The sequence below is a fragment of the Podarcis melisellensis genome, assembly GCF_964234715.1.
Source record: "Podarcis melisellensis genome assembly, chromosome: 1".
Classification (NCBI taxonomy): Eukaryota; Metazoa; Chordata; class Lepidosauria; order Squamata; family Lacertidae; genus Podarcis; species Podarcis melisellensis.
In genome coordinates, this window is record NC_138528.1 from 84,412,364 (window position 1) to 84,419,517 (window position 7,154).

A 7,154-nucleotide genomic window follows, 5' to 3' on the forward strand; every position below is an offset into this window, starting at 1 on the left:
CCCTTCAGATTCATCATAACTTCTCTCCAGCTTGGCTCTTCTCTTAGCCAGCTTGGCTGTCGCTGAGGTTGGGAAGATAGAAGTGGAGACGGCTTGCTTCTTCCAAGTTCATACTCTATATGTTCCTGGCTACTAGCTTCATCAGTTGACAGTTATCAACCTGCCCTGCAAAACTTTGTAAACAGAGGGGAAGGGTGTGTTGCACTAATCTCTATTGCGAGACAGCCTTTTTTCCAAAAAGCCAGCAGAAGACAGTCTAATCCTTTAGGAAGCTTGAGTGTTGAATTTTTGTTTTAATTTCTTATGCCCTTTTTGCAAGCCAAGCTGGGCAGGTGCTGAGATCTTGGTGAGGCAGTGCATTAGCAAAAGGAGGACAAGCCAATTTCTAGTAAGGTAATAAAACAAGGGTAGAGGGAGAGTTGGCTTCCTACTGCTAACATCCTCAATATATGTTCAGTTTTAACTTGGTTAAAACCTCTCTCCCTGTTTGCTTGGTACACAAAATGAAGGCTTGCATTTTGAATCCTCTTTTAGGAACCAACCTATGTGTCCTAGCCCTGCAACAGGTTTTATTTCACTGTCCCCTACTGAAAACTGAGTGTCATGTCCCTTCTTTGGGCTCTGTAGGAGGTTGGTGCCTAATGTGTCCCTCTCAAATCTCATAGCGACAATCTTCTGTGAACTAGCCTGACTCCTAGGATTGTATTGAATGACCTAAAAGAGCTAGCTGTGTAGAAGTGTGAAAGTGGAGAGGCCTCTTCGAGTGTCCTAAATAATTCTCCCAGCTGGCCGTCTCCCTGAGCCGCCTTATACTCTTGCCACCACCACCCACCCTTCCTGACTTGAGTAATTACGAGCAAACAGGTGTTCAGCACTCCTCCAATGTGGTTTACACAGCTATCTCTGTTTCCTGGTATTAACAGGCATTGCTGGTTCTCTCCTTCCCCCATGCCCCATCAGTATTTGAACATTAGGTGGGTACTACTCTGAACAAAATGTCATGGATCGCTCAATGTAAATTGGTGGAACTCAAAAGATCTAGGGAAAAGGCATTGCATTTCTGGCCAGATATCACCCTTCAGCTCAGTGGTAGAGCATATGCATATGCTTTGCATGCACAAAATCCCAGGTTCCCAAATAAGGTGGAAAAGACTCATGGCTGAAACCTTGGAGAACCTCTGCCAAGTCACCATAAACAGTGCTGAGGTAGATGGACCAATGGTCTGACTCAGTATAAGGTAACTTCCTATGTAGTGCTTTGTAATGAACTTATTTCCTTGTCCTGGTGGTTTTCTTTTCCCCTAAAGCAAACTATTGCAGTAAATAGAAGCCTCAATGGTTGGTTTTATCTTGCTAAGGTGGATCCTCCAAGCAGTGTGCTATAGAGCTTGATACTGAGAGGAACAAAAAGATGTGCTATGACTTGTGAGGAGCCACCCTCTGTAGAAGGGCATAGAATTCTGCCCAAGTGTTTCAGGAATGGAAGAAGATTGCTCTGGGATAGAGGAGAAGCCATCCCAGCACCTTCCACATTTCGGGATTGGAAGCTCAAGTAGCTGCTGTCTCAACTTGCTTAACACAACTATATTCTTCAGATGGATTTATTCTGCTCAGAGTGAAATGTCAGTGGTCAATTTATTGCTGCACGGAGGGCACTAGTGGTTGTTTGGGTCTTCTGAAGTGTGCATCGGAAAGATCCAGAGGAGGATATACATTTTCAAAAGGATGCCATGAGTCCAATTTAACTCACACTGCTAAATTAAAGATATTTTTTTTAAAAAAAACAAAATAAACGATTTAAGTGCAAGTATGTGGTCATGACTGTTGTGATATAACTCGGGTGGTAGTAAAGGTAATGTTGGGTGCTTCAGGGATTTTTGAGTCTAGGTGAGCCCTGCTCCTCTAAGCTGCCATTAAGCAGGTTTGCTTATCTAAGAAATACCGTACAAGCAAATTTTCTCCTGGAAAGCCATGTGAGTTTCTGCTGCCACCACCAAATTCTTGCGAGAGGAAGAGAACAAACATCAACCTCTATAGAGTGATTGCTTCACTTCACCTAAATTTATTATACAAGGCCCAATTATAGTGAATCTAATAAGCTGAGGTTAAAAAAAAGTGGGAAGAAAGTGGAGCAAATACACTGCTAGATAAACTTCCTAGAATCTGGCCCATTTTGCTATGGCTTAACACAAATGAGCAAATGGGCATGTTCCTGGAGAGAAGATTGTGGCCTTTTCCCTGCTCCTCTGGTCCTGGTGCCGCTGCGCTGATTTGAGCTAACCTACATTTTGGCTTAGTGATGCATCCAAACCACAGCTTGTGGTTTATATTGCTCCAAACAGACCATGAGTTCTTGGCAATGTTTGTTCTGTGGCTTAGACGAACCCAGACTCAGAAGTAATGCTAAGCCAAACTGTGGCTTAGCTCACAGCAGCTTGGCTGCAGTAGCAGCTATGGAGGAGGGCTACTCCATAGTTTGACTTAGCATGGCGTGTAAACTGGGTCTGTCATAAATCATAGCTTTTCTGCTCTGCAAGCAAAGAAAACTGGTTTGGTTTTTTTGCTCAGCATAGGAGGTAGGAATAGCATATGTGTGCTATTCCAGGCAGATATGCAGTTGTAATATATCTGATTTGCTTAAGCTGCCATAATGTCATGTGGGCAAATCTAATTAATCTTTTATTGCCTAGCAAAAAACAACCGCCTAAAGTCTTTCAGAGATATCCAAACTGAATCTGTAATTCACATAAAACTATCCTGTCAATTAGATTCCTAATCTCTGGGATTTGTGGCCACACTTCCTTTAAAACAGTTACTTTAAAAGTTACAGACTCAGCAGTATTGCTAAGCAAATACGTAGATAAGTTTAAACAAGCCAACCAGCCACTTTAGCCAGGTATGTAGCCAGCAGTGCATCTCCTGGAAATATATACAAGGGGCAATAGTTCATAAAACAGTGTTACACTGGTGAATGTGTCCACTGGTTGAAGGCAGAGCTCCAAAAGCTGCTTCAGTGTTGAAGGTTTTTAAATCCAAGAGATAGTTTACTGGCATATCTGGATAAATACGTGAGATTTTAGAATAAGAATGTGAGGTTTGAGAAATCTGACAGCTCTCCAGAGTTTCTTGCTGCTTAATATGTCCAGCTAAGTTTCAAAATTGCCCTGGCTTTCAATAAACCTTGATTTCATATGAGCACTTTAGCAAAGCCACCATTATTCAGGATATTGTTGAAGTGCGGCAATCCATAACTATCATCCTATGGTCACCATACCTCTTTTTTTTTTTGCGCATAATTTTTTATTGGTTTACATAAATCAAAATACAAAACAAACTATATCAGTACTCTTATTGTTTCACAAAAAATGTAAAAGAAAAAGACTTCCTTCGGCCTTTCCACGAATCGTCCATACTACAATAAACAATGAGTCCGCATTTCTTTGTTTGTAATGCCGTAAGTCATTCTCGTCCGTCCGTTTTCTTTAGCATTACCCTTTACTTCTTACAAAGCACCTTTGAAACCCACTAGTGTTATCTGTTCCTCAGTTAAGCTTTCCAGATATTTCGTAAAACTTTCCCAATTCTCAGCAAACCTCTGATCTTTTATATATCTAATTTTTCCTGTCATCCTGTCCAAGTCCACATAATCTAATAATTTGGATCTCCATTCCTCCATTGTCGGTAGACTCTCTTGTTTCCAGTTTTTATCTATTAGAACCCTTGCTGCCGTTGTTGCATATTGGAACAATTTGTAGTCTTTTTTCTTTATCTCCATTCCTACCAAGCCTAGCAGGAACGCCTCGGGTCTTTTAACAAAGGTATATCTTAACATTTTCTTCATCTCATTATATACACTCTCCCAGAACCCTTTGACCTTTTGGCATTCCCACCACATATGGTAGAAAGTCCCCTCCCTTTCCTTACACTTCCAACATTTGTTGCAGGATCCATACATTCTGGCTAGTTTAACCGGGGTCAAGTACCAGCGATAAAACATTTTCATTAAGTTCTCTTTGAGTGACACACAGGCCGTAAATTTGAGGTGTTGTTTCCAGAGTTTTTCCCACTCTTCGAAATATATATTACGGCCTAAATCTCTAGCCCAGTGTGTCATTACCGCCTTGACCTCCTCGTCAACTAAGTTCCAATCCAGTAGATGCTTATACATTTTAGATAAGATTTTTGTATTATTCTCCAGAATCTCGGTTTGGAATCTAGATTTTTTGTCAGCATATCCTTTATCTTTAACATCTTTTCTAAACAAATCGTTTATCTGGTGGTAGTGCAGCCAATCATATACTTGGGATTTGACCTGATCGTACGGCCTCAATTTCCACTTTCCTTCCTCCTTCATTAGCAGTTGTTCGTAGATTGCCCAATTGGCTCTCATATTGGTTTTTTTGACAGACATAACCTCTAATGGAGACAGCCATTGGGGTGTTCTGGGTTCTAACACATCCTTATACCTTTCCCATATCTCCATCAGAGGGCCCCTGAATATATGGTTCCCGAATCCTTTATGTCCTTTCTTCCGCCCATGCCACAAATAGGCGTGCCACCCAAATCGAGTGTCGTGACCCTCCAAGTCTAGCACTTCCCTATCTTCCAGTTTTATCCATGTTTTAACCCAGCATAAACATGATGCCTCGTAGTATAATTTCAGATCTGGCAGGGCGAAGCCTCCCCTTTCTTTCGTATCCGTCAATAATTTGAATTTTACTCTCTGCTTCCTCCCCTGCCAGATATATCTGGAAATCTCTCTGTGCCAGGCTTTTAATATCTTTGTACCTTTGATAATCGGGATGTTTTGAAAGAGAAATAAAATTCTTGGGAGTACCGACATTTTAATTGTGGCTATTCTGCCCCAAAATGACAATCTAAGCCGACTCCACGTTTCTATGTCTTTCTTGACTCCTTTCCATACTGTTTCATAGTTATTTTTGAATAGATCTATATTTTTTGGCGTTACCCATACCCCTAAGTATTTCACCTTCTTTGTCACTTCTATTTCTATTTCTCTTTGTAATTCCTCAATTTTGTCTACCTGCATATTCTTAACTATTATTTTTGTTTTCCTTTTGTTTAGTTTGAAGCCCGCTACTTCCCCGAATTGGTCGAATTCTCCGAGTACCTCTTTTATTGAATCCAGTGGATCTTCCATTGTTACGACCAAATCGTCTGCAAAAGCCTTAGTTTTATGTTCATGCTGGCCGACCCTGATTCCTTTAATTTCTTTGTTGTCTCTAATGGAATTTAATAGGACCTCTAGCATCACTATGAATAGCAGTGGGGATAGTGGGCATCCCTGTCTTGTTCCTTTGGTTACTGTTATTTCTGCCGTCTCCACATTATTTATTATCAGTCTTGCTCTTTGTTCCGTGTAAATTGCTTTTATCCCGTTGTAAAATTCAGTACCTACTTCCATATGTTCCAATTGCTTCAGCAGGAATTCCCAGTTTACGTTATCGAACGCTTTCTCAGCGTCCACGAATAGTAGTAAACCCTGTTTATCACACCTTTCTGTTAAGTATTCTATAATATTTATAATATTTCTTATGTTATCTTTCATTTGCCTACCCGGCAAAAAGCCGGCTTGGTCTTTGTGAATACTTTTTGCCAAAATGGCTTTAAATCTTCTTGCCAGGACTCCTGCAAAAATCTTATAATCTATATTTAGCAAGGAAATCGGTCTGTAATTTTTAATTTGCTCTAAGTCTGAATCTTGCTTTGGGATTAGTGTAATCAGTGCCTCCTTCCACGTCTCCGGGATTTCTCTTTCCTTAAGAATGTTGTTCATTACTTCTTGTAGTGGATTCAGCAGAACCGGTTCCATCTCTTTATAATATCTACTGGTAAACCCATCTGGGCCTGGGGCTTTCCCATTTTTTAGGTCTGTTATTATTGCTTTAATTTCCTCCGTCTCGATTGGGGCGTTTAGCTTCTCTTTGTCTATTGTGGAAATCTTATTAATGTTCTTAGATGTTAAGTATCTCTCTATTTTCCTCGTCTTGTTCTTTTCTGTATTTTTAAAGAGTCCTCCATAGAAGTCCAAGAAGGCTCTCCTTATTTCTTTAGGTTTATTTATCTCTTCTCCTTCCACCACTATCCTGTTTATCGTGTTCTGTTCCTTTCTTTTTTTCAATTGCCAAGCTAGTAGCTTCCCGGTTTTATTGGCGTGCTCAAAATTCCTCTGTCTCAATCTTTTAATTTTCCATTCTATCTCTCTGTTTATCAACATTGTATATTGGGATTGTAAAACTTTTATGTTCTCTTTTATTTTCTTATTTTTTGGGTTTTTAATTAGTTTCTGTTCGTTCTCTACTAATTGTTGTATAATTTCTTTTTTCCCTTTTTCCCTTTTTTTGTTCTTGATTACACTCTGTTGAATAAAAAAACCCCGCATCACCGTGGTCACCATACCTCTAATGCAGTTTGTGTAGAAGCAGCATATGCATTCCAATCTTAAATATCATAGCTATACTCTTATGGTGTGCTTTCTGTTTTGCCGCCACCCTATAAAACAATTGAGAAATTGCTCTGGTTTCAAAGAGTAGAGCAGCATTAATCAAGTCCTCCAGCTCCTTTATATCTTGAAATGGGAGTCATTGCTTTTGAGGTGGGCACCTTGAGGCAAGCAAGTTGGTTTAGAGGCCTAGAACATCTCTAGCAATACATGTCAACTCAAAATTGAGTATTCTTCAAGACCGGCCACTCTCAGGTGAGTATAAACTAAACGAAAGGTCTGTAATTAATTTTTGTGGTTCGATGGCCAGTAACCAATATACAAACTTTTCTAAGAACTACAGTGGTTGTGTGCTTCAAGGGGGAACGGCCACAGTTGTCTTCAGCATCCCAAGGGTCCTTGGTGCAACGTGAAATCTGTTTTGGCAGCCAACAAAGTCTTCTCCAGCATGCAAATCTCCTGCTGCCACCAAGCCTGTATTTTTGGTGTGTATGCTGATCTATGATCAGATCTCCCACAATGCTTTTTTTTTTTAAGTTACATTTTATAATGAGGAAAAGGCTGCTCAACACACTGCCTGGTGTTATTTTTCCACAAAGGGCAAATTTTACCCCGTTTAAACTGGATATTGCATTTTGTTGCATCTTTTCTTGGTCACAATAAAGGTATTACCCTACTGTTAGTTTTAATT

The 7,154-nt window shown here is 40.1% G+C and overlaps 1 protein-coding gene across 2 annotated transcripts in view; it reads left to right on the top strand.

The window, feature by feature from the left end:
• The window catches only part of TTLL4 (tubulin tyrosine ligase like 4), a 30,392-nt gene extending 28,585 nt beyond the window's left edge, over positions 1-1,807 (top strand). Inside the window, exons 20-21 of one of the 2 annotated variants that reach the window (XR_014170764.1) lie at positions 9-393; positions 1,359-1,807. The gene's annotated coding sequence lies outside the window, so the exon portion shown is untranslated. The remainder of the gene's footprint in view (positions 1-8; positions 394-1,358) is intronic. The other variant, XM_081920210.1, reaches the window with a different exon arrangement.
• Positions 1,808-7,154: the final 5,347 nt, after the last annotated feature.